The sequence below is a fragment of the Agelaius tricolor genome, unplaced genomic scaffold, assembly GCF_023055355.1.
Source record: "Agelaius tricolor isolate 1412-34295 unplaced genomic scaffold, bAgeTri1.0.p SCAF_5, whole genome shotgun sequence".
NCBI lineage: Eukaryota > Metazoa > Chordata > Aves > Passeriformes > Icteridae > Agelaius > Agelaius tricolor.
In genome coordinates this window covers 51,751,083-51,763,864 of record NW_027269265.1, presented here as the reverse complement: position 1 = coordinate 51,763,864, position 12,782 = coordinate 51,751,083, and the positions used below count along the sequence as shown (strand labels likewise).

Below are 12,782 nucleotides of genomic sequence, written 5' to 3'. Positions count from 1 at the left end.
GAAGAATCAATGTACAGGCAAAAATAATGTCTCATGCTTCCTGGAGCTGCTACAGGATTCTAGATTTATTCGTGGTGCTAGAGAGCAGAGCCCCAGCACATGCAAGTTGAAAATCCATGGGCAAAATTCCATCCCTTCTGCACAGTGGGGCTAGCCCTGGAGATGGGGGTCCTCCAGAGGTGGCTCCTGTGAGCAGGATAAGACAGGGCAGCTGCTATGGGAGACAGGCATTCACCTCAGTCTAGAGGGATTACAGAATAGGGGAGTTAAATATCAGATCTCTGTGCCAAGCGCTTGCACGGTCACAGGGGTAAATGGAACAGCAGCTGAGCGTTGCAGAGCAGCTCCACAAGCCCTGCGTGCTGCTCCTGCTCCTCTCCAGCACAGCTGTGTGCCTGTGCCCCTTTGGCAACCTCTCCCTGGCATGGGTCTGCTGGAAGGCCTTGTAACCCAGGGACCTTGGCAGGAGGTGGGGGCAGAGAAGAGGGCAATGCCTGCAGCCATGTGGGATGGGGAGGACTCAGGAGATAAAGAAACAGCTGTGAGAGGATGTTATGAGAAGCGTCTTGGGTAGGAGAGGGTTTTGTTGAATGTTTTATTCAGCTGGTTAATGTCACCATACTGCACATAAACACCTCACAGGCAAGGCCAAGCACAATCCCCTTCCCAAGCAGCCTCAGGGAAGGTGAGCCAGCTGCTCCTTGGCCAAGGCACTGTCCCTTGTGCTCATGTGGTCAGCAGCACGTGGTGGGACAGAATGCCTTTGCTCCCTCCAAGACCACATCTTGTCTTTGTTTTGGTCATGCCTAAAGCCAAGACAAATCTCTCAAAGAAGAAGACATTAAACAGAACCCTGGTGAGCCCATTGCAGAGCTTCCACAGCTGCTGGAACATGCAGGATCTTGATGCCTGGGCCCTTGCAATTAAGGTGGCCCATGTGGGCAAGGCATCAACACTTGATGAAAATTTTAGAGACCTGGAGATCTGGTGGAGAGTGGCTGTCAGCTCCCAACTCATGTCTGTATCTCATTGCAAGTGATGCACCCCAGGGCATGTGGGCAGGCAGCAGCAGAGGAGGAGCACCCTGGGGCTGCAGAGAGGGGCTCACCCCACAACCCCACCTCCTTCCACCACATTTGCTACTTAACTCCTTCTGGGCTGGCCACTCTGCAGTGGAAAGTCAGAGGCCACTGCCAGGAGCAGCCCTACAGCCATCACTCACTTGCACTTTGGTCCTGCTGGGATCCACCAACATTTGTTCATCACCAGCAGAGCAGCTGATTAGATGAGAGCTGCTGGGGTGTCTCTTCACAGTTATCTCCAGGGTAATCTGTTGTCTAATAGCTCTCCAGGGAGGTCCTTTTTACAGGCTTTTCTGTTACTGATGATGAAGTGATACTCAACATGTTGTGAAAACAAATCTAATTCTTATGTCTCAGAAGCAAATAACTTGATGACTTATTTCTATATAAACATATGCCTTGGGGCTGTATATTGCTGGGTTTATTTTATGGGGTAAACATCAGCTGAGGCCTGTATTGCTTTATCACCTGCTGCTTAATAGATGGAGGTGAAGCATCAGGTTTCCATTAACCAAAAGTCTGCTCCTTTTCCTAAGCTGAGATTCCTCTTTTTTCTTTTTTCCATGGGCCCTGCACTGTTGGCAGTAGCTCACCCATGTGCTGGTCTCCTCCTCCTCCTCCTCTGTTAACAAGCACATGGCTGATGAGGGGCTGCAGGCTCTGGAGATGACTCTGCAGGTATCAGTGACATTTCACCAGAGATGGCTTTGCTGCAAAGGCAATTGATTTAATGATTTTGTTACTAGAGTGCTGCTGCAACCACTTCCCCAGGATGAGATCTCATCACTCCCAAAGTGGGTGAGAAGACAGTCGACAACCTAAAAATATCGGGAGTTTAGGAACAACAGGAAGGCACGGCAGCAGGAGAACTAGCTGGGGAGAAAGCTGCTGCCGGGACTTTCTCTCCTCCTCTTGGCTGCAGTGGGATCGATGGATGCGCGGGGCTCGTGGCTGCCCCCGCAGGGAGACGCGGCTGGATCCTCCAGAAAGGCGCCTGGGCTCGCTCAAGGAGAGCTGGTGCAAAGTCATTTTACACCTAAACCCGCCCAGAACCCACACACAGGTGGGGGATCTGCAGAAGGTGAGGAGCTCTTAGTGCTGTTTCAGCCTGTGCTATTCACATGCCCTCTGAGCAGAGAGAGATTCAACTTTCTCAGATTTCTCCTGAGAGAAGCTGTGAGAGAAGCAGAGAAAAGAATGATCAAAACAATTCTTATCTCATTTGCTGCTCCTGTGTTTGTGCCCATGTGGAATGTGTTCTGGAGATTGTTTACCCGAGGTGATTGCTTGATTGGATTCTGGTGATGGTTGTTTGGATACATTGGCCAATTGGATCCACGTGTGTGTGTGTGTCGGGACTCTCGGGCAGAGAGTCAGGGGTTTGCTAGTTAGTTAGTTAGTTAGTGATAGTTCTTGTTAGTGTAATATAGTTCTAGTATAATATAGTATAATCAAGTAATTAATTAGCCTTCTGATATCCTTCTTCTTGCCTGTTGGGCATCATAACACCAAAATCTGCCCCTCGTATCTCCACCTGCTCCCCCGGCCAGTGTCAGTGCCAGCATGGATTTACTGCTCAGCACCTCTCACCTCTCTCTCAGAGACCAGGAGAAATGACCTCCTCCCTTCAGTGGAGCTGCTGCAGGTGAGGAAACCACTGTCTTGCACCTCGAGGTGCCTCTGGGGTCTCATTGCCTGTGGGGCTGGCACAGCCCCTGCGCTGTGGTACCCAGCCAGGGCACGGGGACCCTGCTGGGGGCAGAGCTGTCCCTGTGCTTTGGTTAGCAAGCATCTCAATGGCAATGCTGGCAAAGGCAGCATTGAAAAATACTGTGCAAGGAAGGAACAATACTGAGATCTGTGACCTCAGTGAGAAAACTAACATATTTTAAAGTGTTGCTATAAATCTCAGTCCTCTGTTCCTCCACAAACAAAGTCACATGGAGAGATCAGGAGAGTGATCAGGCACTTGACTGATGCAAAACATACTGAGTCATGGAGAACAGGGGCAAAGAGAAACTGTGCAACACCAGACGGCACTGGCTAATAATCTGAAAATAAAAATGTAATTGGGAGTTAACCATTGGTCTTTCTTAGATCACAAATCAAAAGACCATTTCAAAATCCCTGGGTGGAAGACAAAGCCCAGGATGGATGAGCTGCAGCCCAGAGACCTGGTTTTATCCAGGCCAGTAGAGATCAGGACACATGAAAATGTTCAGGACTTTGCCAATAGTCTTGATTGCTGGTGGGGAAGTAGAAAACCCATAATTAGGCAAAATGTGGCTTGGAGCTGGTGTAACAAAGAAACTAGGCCTCAACAGTGCAGTCATTTGAGAATCCAGTGAAGTGGGTCTGATGTGGGAGGTGCCCTGGGAAGGCTATTCAGCCTTCTGGTTTGGCAGGCTTAGAGAGGAAATCTGTACATTTTAAGCTCCTACTCACAGAGACCTTCTCTGCTGAAAGCATCGTGATGCTTCTCCGTTTAGACTTCAATGGCATTTTTCAGATTGACTTTTAAGGCTAACAGAAGGGGAAATGGGCTCTTGTTCCTTCAGGAGATGACAGTGTATTTTTAAAAACAAATTATGCATGAGGGCTAATTAACTTGGCATTTACAGCTTAGCGTTCTCCTGGTTAAATCTGCTCCAACTGAGACCACGTTTTGTTGCAAGAAAACTTGTGCCTGGCATTTCCTTCCTTCCTTCCTCCTGCTGCTTCGTATGCTATGACATTAAGGTCATGAGCCACCTTCCAATGCCCTATTCAGTGACTTCCAGTGAAGACTGAGTGAAGATTTCAGGTTTAGCTGTGAGGGCTAAGGCATGTCTCAGTGGGAACATCTCTCTTGTGGTCCTGGTCAATGCTCTAACAGCAAGAAAGTGCCTTCTTGCTACAAGTGAGTTCAGTTGTACCTATCCAGAGAGCATCTGAGCACAGTGGCAGCTGCAGAAAAGCTGCTTGGAGAAGGCTCCAGCACAATGAATCCCTGCAGTCTGTACAAAGGGAGTTAATAGGACGCTGTCATTCACAAATTGTATTAGAAGGCACTGATGACAATGAGCTCACATGAGCTGCTCACCCTGCACTTCCACTCCCTGTCATCCCAAATCAAGTTAAGGTGGTCTAGATGTACCTCTTATTGCTTCAGGGGGAAAATATGTCCTGTTTGCTCCTGGGAGTCACAGGCAGCCAATGCAGCAGGTCCCTGGCACTGTGAACAGCCACGTTTGCAGGGAGCTCAGTGGGTCAATCCCAAGGGCCAATCCCCAAGGCCCAGCTTCAGGGAGAAGCTCCCAGGGCTCTGCAGGACAGGATGAAGGGATAACATGCAACAGCCTTAAGACTGGTTTGTGGGAGGGCTGCATGTCTACATCACTATGTGCTCATGTGAAAACACAAACCTTGAGTTTCTCTCACTCTTTCAGATTATTTTCTCTTGATTTTTTTAAGCCTGAACTGATAACTCTTTGCCCTGCGAGGTGAGTTATTTATGTTCCCTATAATTCCCACAATATGAAACTATAAACATAAGTGGTGGTGGTGGGTAAACAACCAGATCCAAAGGACACAAACACAAGTCCCAAACAAAACCCTCAGTTGTTGTAAAGCTCAGAAGCTCTAACCAGTTTAATTGTATTTCACAATACAGTTTGTATTGTTAAACACAATACAAATGGAATGGTCCCAGTGTCCAGCTTTTGAGGCTGATGAGTTAAAATTAGGGCACCTTGGATGATGAAAAAGAGAGGCAGGATGGCAAAAGGGAGGACACAAGGTTTTGGCAGAATTAACTGTGTGCTAAAATAATCCTTAGGGGACTGCTATTAGTGACCAGCTCTCCTGACAGCTCCTTTGCATGGAATATGCTGCTCACCCATCACAGCTGCATTCAGGTGTAGAAGCAGCCTGCCAGGGAGCACTGCTCAGAATGGAGGCAAGCCTCCAGGTAAGTCCCACTCTGTGGCAGGAAAAGCAAGGCTGTGTATTTGGCAGAATCACCTGCATGCACTTATTGACCTCCTCAGAGATTCTGGCTGCTCTCCAGCACCAAGCCACAGGCTGGCACAAATGGCTTGCAAAGAAAGGCACCCAACTCTGTCTGAATGAGGCCCCAAATTTTAATCTTTTAATTGATGCTGCAAATCTCTTTTCTGCCCTTGAACTGAGAGAAGTGGGTGCTCTTGTCAGGCAGAGAACAACCAGAAGCACATCTCAGAAGCACATGATGTACTGAACTCTCTGGAGACTGCTAATGATGTTTGATTAATTTTCATTATCAGTGTGAGCAAGCTTTGAGCTCTCTCTGCATCTGTCTTATTTAGAGTTGTCTTTTCTTTCTTAGTTTAATAGCAGCTTCTACAGACAGTGATCTAATTGTTCCTCAGCACCTGCTTGAAGCCATCCAAGTTAAGGATGGACATTGTGTAATTTGCAGTACACGTGATTTGGTCTTTAAGGCTCAGATCAAATAAAATGGAATAGCAAATGAGGCAGTAATTGAGTTAAGTGGAAGGTTCTGTGCAGGCTGATGCTGGGGTCACAGAAATGCTTGGGCTGGACAACACTGGCAATGGAACAAATCAAAATACGTGTGTTGTGGCCACTCAGCAGCAGGATGAACAGCCTTCCAGTGGATATCCTGAACTCAATAACCCACAGAGTGCTTTCTGTCTACCAGGGTAACTGGCTTTTGCAGTGGATTTTATTCTGAGTCTTTCCTGTGTTGCAAAACCCTTCAGCCAGGGCCCAGTGAGTTCAGGTGCTGCTGTTAAGTGCCCAGGAGGAGCTGTTTGCTGTCACCTGTTACCTGTTACAGGATGCCTGTTACCATCCTCAGGTGCAGTGCAGGGAGCCCCTGTGACTCACACCCCACAAAACCTGTCCTGGGTACAGCCATGGCCATGCCAGGACAGAGAACATGACAGTCACAGAGCTGTTCATGTGGCAGAAAGGGGATAGATAACCTTATCAGCACTTAGCTGCAAGCTCCTCTCGGTTGGGCAGTCCTGGAGGAATCCTTTTGTGGGTCCTTTGGTGAGTCCTAGTAAGGATCTCAGCCATTTTTTGGTTATCAAGCCTAATTTTGATTCCCTCCTATCCAGGTGACAACATGCACTGTTGAGGCAAATACTGAGTGCTACAGCCAAAAGCACAGACTGAGCTCTCAGTCTAGATATGAAAACCTTAGAATCTGTATAGGAAAAAAGTTAAAAAAAATAAATCATCCTCTACCTCACTATAGCATTACACTGGACTGGAAGGCAGGAAAAATCCTCATTTCCTCCACCCAGCTTCAATGCCCTGAACTCATCTTTATGCTCCATATTTCTCATCTGCTCCTGCTCATTGGCTTGATCAGTCTCAAGGCTTTGCTCATGGAATGCTAGGAGGCACACAGCTTTTGGAGGACTGGCAGGACAAGGCTCACCCCCAAGAAAAGCAGATTGTTTTATCCAGAACATTAATCCAAACAACTATTTGCCATCTACTACATGAAATTGGGAATTATTTGAAGTACTGTTAGATATTAATTCACGTCAGCACACAAGGAGAAGCAGCACTAATGAAGAAAACAATATAGTCCTGGAGCCAACCCACAAGTCATTCCTGATCACGTTTCTGAGGAGCAGGGTGCAGCAGGAATGGCAAACCAAACCCAGCCTTTCTGCCCGTGTCTGGCTGCTGGGGAGCTTAATACCTCTGCTCTGACCATCAAAACACCATTGGCTATTTCAAACAGGTCTCTCCTCCTCGGAAAAAGCTTTTGGCAATGGAGGGAAGAGGCGTTGTCCGGGCTGGAAGCCGGAGCCCGGGCACGCTGTCGGGCGCGATGAGGCAGTCGGGGAAGCTGGCAGGAGCTGCTTTGCAGGGAGTTGTCATGGGAACGGAGCAAGTAGGGCAGGAGCTGCTCCGCATCCTCCTCCGAGCGCGGCGGCACAAAATCGATGCTGATTGCAGAGCCAGCTCTCCGGCTGCCTCCAGCAGAGACTGAACATGAATGAAATCTCTGGCAAAGGGCAGAATTTCCCTTTGTGGGAAAGGGGTGTCACTCCTGGTTTGAGTGGAAGACTTTGGTGCTCATTTTAGCTGCCTGTGAATCTGGCATCCATAATGGTCAGTGGCAGCAGACAAAGAGTTGATCTTGGTCAGTGAGTGCATCACCATGGTGGGCAAGCTCAGAATATAAAATATTGCCATAGTGTCAGTATTTGTGGTCATCTGAAGTATCAGACTCACCCTGCACAATGCTGACTTTGAATGCAACTTTCTCTGTGCAGGTCTGTGCATGTGGAATTGTTGGAATTTTCTTTATGATAAATAATTTGTGTGATACTGTGGTTGCTAGGGACAAACAATGGTAGCAAATGGTTTCCTGGATAAAGAAGAATACAGAGATTCCTGCTCTTTCAGTTATTAGGAATATGTATCGAAAAGGAAAAGAATACTGGTAATGTGGCACCACAGAGACCAGTGGAAGTAGAAATAAATGCAATGGGTAAGAAAAGATCTGACAAAGGTTGAAAATGCTAACAGAAAAAAAAGAGCAAAATGCAATTTGTTGCCTCCAAGCTGTCATTTTGCTTTGCCCAGGACTGCTGGCAAAGAAAAGATCCCCATATTAAGAAGGCATCTGCAGAGTGACTGCATTGCTGCCACTGACCCAGGCCAGCAAGGTGCTGAGTGAACACTCCTCATTTCCTATCCACAGTGAAGTGTGAATGAGGGGCCCGCAGCCATCCAGGGCTTGCTTGATTCATGCTTTGGAAAAGTGACCAAAATAGCAGGCAGGGAGGAAAATGGAGCCAAAGCATGGAGGGGTTCCCAGTTTGCTTGTTGAGGTCATTGAAAGCCCCCTCTGCTTAGCAACAAGTTTGAGGCAAGTAATGATGAACTTAGCCACAAAAATGCTTGGAGTTGTATCATAAATATCATCTTTACCTTGCCTTTAACCTCTCTCCCTGGCTCTGGTGTTTCCATGCAGGCTGCAGCAAAGGCTGGAATGAAATGGCTGGCACTGGTAGAGCACATTCTGGATTCATAGTGACTTTATTCTAGTGCTGATCCCTTCGAACATAACACAGGAAGCGTGAATGTATTAGAGCAATCCTTGTGCATTACTCTGTATGAGGAAGGAACTGTGGCTCCTTTTTGGGCATGTTTTTCTCTGTGCCTCCAGCAAAAGCTGTCTGGGGTAGAACAAGGAGCAGCAAAGTGTGTGAAGCAGCACTGACCTTGTCTCCCCCAGGAGCAATTCATGCAGGGCATTTGAGGTCTTGCTGGGTCAGGGCTGGCAGAGGCTATTTATAAGTTTTGCATTAAACAAACAAATGCAGAAGCTGTTCTTTGTGCTGCAAGGGATGAAGCCAGAGCTGTGGACTTGGAGACCGTGGTTAAAGAGCTGAAGCCCCTGTCTCAGCCACAAGCTGCTGTTCCTTGTATTTGCAGCATTGTCCTTTGGTGAAGGAAGGGACATGCAGCAGGAATCGCACTGATAAGAGCATGACATATGTCACTCATTGAAACCATACACAGAATAGGGCATTCTCCCCATGTATGTGATGTGGGGACCCAGCTGCTGCAGTGTGTGAGAGCCCTGACTGACCTTGCATTAGCAGAGAAGGACCTTGAACTCTCACAGCCTGCAGAAAAGCCAGGAGTGGATTCACTGAGACAGAAAGATAAAATAAATGCACAGCTCTTTCAGCACTTCCCTCCATTTGCTTCATATCATAAATATCAATACAAATATAGAAATACAGAGGTAAACAGTTTGCCCAGCCTGCCCTTTTCATATGCATGCATTTCTGCTGTGAAAGGCTTTATGTAACTCCTGACAGCAGATTGCAAAATAATGCCTCGGTTATGGAAGGAAGCCACTAGCCATTACATTGCATTACTGTAATGTAATGGGTCCCTGAGATGAGCCAGATTTGGAGAGCTTGCTTTTATTGTAAACCTTGTACCCCATCCAGCCCACTGGCATTGATTTCTCTTTGTTTTCTCCAGAGATCAGAGACCACAAGGCCAGAATAGCAGCTAGACTGGAACTGAGCCACTGGGGTTTTGGCCCCAAACAGAAACTCATGAGTCAAAACTGTGCTGTTTATTTGAAGGGATGCAATGCCAATGACAGAACTTCTTCAGATGGATGCTGATGACCAATCTGCTGAAAGGTGCATTTCTCATTAGCCTAGAGAAATGACATTGTAATTAATCTCTTCCTATGTTTGTTTGCTACGCAAAGGCTGCTGTGACAAGTGCTGCCATCATTTAATTTTTTTAACTGAACGTAGGGAATAGACAGAAAAAGAATCTGTATTTACTTTGTTTTTCTCCTGTGCAAATGTCACACCACTTTCATGTTGGCAATTAGTGCAGAAGTGCTGATCCAATCACTTATTTACATAATCCCCTCAGATTTTTCTTTTATATCATTGTTGATAATGAAAAGATTTCCTCAGCTGGGAAAACAAAGGGAAGCAGGCAAGTTCTGAATGTGAATAGGCTGAAGTGACATAAAAAGATGGTAATTTGCATTAGTAAAAATAATCAGAATGTGGGTGACTGAAATGATGGCAAATAGCATCTATCCCTACCTGCCCTGAGGAGCATCCACCCTGTGATAGTTCAGCTACAGCATGTGGAGCAGCCCTACACCAATTGTTTGACACAGCACAGCAGAGTCCAGTGTAATTACCACAGAGCATGAAGGAACTTTGCAGAGAACACTTTCAAAATACTCATATTCACATGTTAATCATGTGCAGCACAGTAAGGAGGAGCTGAGGCACAGCTTAGGGCACTGTTGGCTACAGAGACTGTGTGGCTCTTGCAACAGGGAAGGAAATGCAGGAGCCCACTCTGCACATACAGTGCCTTGAGATATAGAGCTTTGATAAGCTATTTTTGTGAGATGACTGAGCAGGAAAGATGTGGTCCTGGAGCAGCTGCCCTGCCTAGAGATGCACAGCCTGTGCTGTGTCTTTGTTGCACAGCCTCGGTTCTTGTTGTGTCTGTGCTCAGGCTGTGCCCAGCAGCTCGGGGGGATGCACCCCCTCCATGGCTGGGGGGACCAGGGCTGCCCCCTCCCCAGAGCCTCAGAGGCTGAGCCCTTGAATAACCAAACCACCTCCAGCAGCTCTGGGGGGCACTTGGTGTGTGAGTATTGCTGATGGAGACAAACATGAGAGCAAGTACAAAACTGTCAAACCCGTCACTTGACACAGCACACTGACAGCAAAGTGCAAGGTTCAGCTTAGAGAGGCCAGTGTAGGGCTACAACCCTCAAACAAATCTTGTTATTAAAGCAAAGGGTGTGTGTTATTTTTAAAAAGCAAACTGGATGAGAGAGCTCATCTCCATTAACTTGAAGAGGATTGGTCCAGTAAGGAGAGAGTTAGCAGTGCAGGGAGCAGCCTGCTGCCACTGAAGCTCAGACTCTGATAATCCAGTGAGAGCTCTCTTGAAGATGAAACACATCTTCAGCCCTCCTGGAAGATTAGCAAGCTGAAAAGCAATTATAGTCATAGCAATAATTTAATAATTTCCTTAAAATCAAATTTATATACATTTTTTGGCTGTCTTTTTTAAAACCGTATTTTAATAGTATTGCTTCTGATACGGTGTGATGACAAATGCATTAAAAAAATTAATTGAAACAAATCTGAAAAAAATCTAAATGTTAAGACAGAAACTCCTAAGTGTTCTTTTCTTAATAATTCTTTCAGGAGCTTTGTTTACCTAGTCACTTATTATTGTTTTCTAGGGGAAGAATGGACTCATTTCTGGAAGAAATAACCTTTACCTCCTGCAGCACCAAGAACCTGTGGCTCAAAATATCCTGTTTTGATTTTTTTGGTGTTTCTGGCTTTGAGGAAGCTCCAAGACTGGGCTTGAAGCTCCCAAAAGCTGTTCCAGCCACCTAAATAAAAGCACATTTATTACCTGTATATCAGAACTCTCTGAATGGGGAAAAAAAAGTTAGTTTGTCAGGCTGTCTTTTCCTACACCAAACTCTTCCAAAGGCAGTGATGCCTCTGAAACTGCGTATTGTTTACTTCAGCTCAAAATGTGATCTGTGTTTTTCTAAAGATTCAGCATGTTTTTCAACTCAGCAGTCAATCTGCCCATTGTAGACTATGGCTGTGGGTGGTGGGGAAGACACAGAGCCACCTTCACACTTCAAAACACTTCCATTGCAGATCCAGGCATTAAACAGACAAATTGTTTGGCTCAGGCTGAAACCTGATGTACGCTCATTAAAGTCTGCTGGCAATTTTCCCTGAATTTTAAAGAAAGGTGTTTTGTGTTTCCATAGTAACTCCAGCTCCTTTCCTGAGCTGTCTGATGCACTGCTGGTATTACACAACCTATTGTGTGAGGAGGGAGTGAAGAGCACTATGGAAAAGTCTACTGAATTTAAGGATTATGAAATTACAGCCACTGAATGGGGGCTGGGGAAGGAGAGGGCAAACACAGCAGCTTTTGGCCATGAACAGTTTTGCTCCTTGGGAGTTTAGATAGAGAACCATGCAATTGTAGAATTGTTTTGGTTGGAAGGGACCTTAAAGATCCTCCTAGTTCCAATTCCCCTGCCATGGGAAGGGACAACTTCCACCAGAGCAGGTGCTCAGAGCTCCATCCAACCTGGCCTTGAACACTGCCAGGGATGGGGCATCCACAAATTCTCTGAACAACATGTGCCAGCCTCTCAACACCTTCACAGTAAAGAATCTCTTCCTAATATCTCATCTAAACCTACTCTCAGTCTGAAGCCATTCCTTTGTCCTGTAAAGAGTCCCTCTCCACTTGTTGTGTAGGCTCCCTTCTGCTACAGAATGAATGAATGGCTACAGAAAGACAGAAGGAATGGACGGGAGGAGAAGGAATAAACAGGCTGAGTCACACTGCCTGCTGTTCCTCTGTGGAGCTCTCAGAGGAGCTGAGATGAGCCTGAGCTGTTTCCCAGCTGGGCTCAGGCCCTTTTTCAGCTGTGCCAGGGACAGGCTGGGTCCAGCTCTGGCAGTGCCAGGGGGGTTTGGGGTCCCTACACAAGGAGGGAGGCTCGTAGATGGCTTCACCTGCCAGCTCCTGGGGAGCACAGCTGGAAATGCTGCTTCTCACCAAGGCTGGCTGCCCCCTGCAAGAGGGGGATCACAATAATTAATCACCTGACAAATGAGGAACATTGCTGGATTTTAGTGATGTCTTCTTAGAGAAACAGCTGTCTGTAGGGGGATACAGTATGGCTAAATGAAGGTGGTATAGAATGTAATCTTTTCCCCTAAAGAGTTGCTGCTGAACCAATTACTAAAGATTAGGAGCAGGCCTGATGTTACCAGGCCAGACCTGTAGCCAATAAGAAGTGTTATAAAAGAGTGGATGGGGGGAACTGGAGTCAGTTGGCTGCTGCGAGGACAAGGAAGAGTCAGCGCCCAGAGGAGCTGCCTACAAGAAACATCAAGGAGGTGTGAAACTCTAGCAACGTGGAACCCTTGCAATGTAATGACAATAGAACTCTTGCACTATAATGACAATAGCTGTGTATAAAAGGCATGAAGATTTATATAACTGTGTGTCCAGATGTGTAAAAACTGGGTTGTATGCTGCTCACACACCTCATTTTGAGTGGTACTAATAATCGCTTCTTGGATTAAACCCATTCCAATAGGGCCAAGATTGTGGGAACTAAGGGCC

The 12,782-nt window shown here is 46.6% G+C and overlaps 1 long non-coding RNA gene across 1 annotated transcript; it reads left to right on the top strand.

Moving 5' to 3' along the window:
* Positions 1-4,761: 4,761 nt before the first annotated feature.
* On the top strand, positions 4,762-11,011 carry LOC139590712 (uncharacterized). The gene is made up of 3 exons (XR_011679412.1): positions 4,762-5,031; positions 9,093-9,259; positions 10,852-11,011. It is a non-coding gene; the product is annotated as an uncharacterized lncRNA (long non-coding RNA).
* Positions 11,012-12,782: the final 1,771 nt, after the last annotated feature.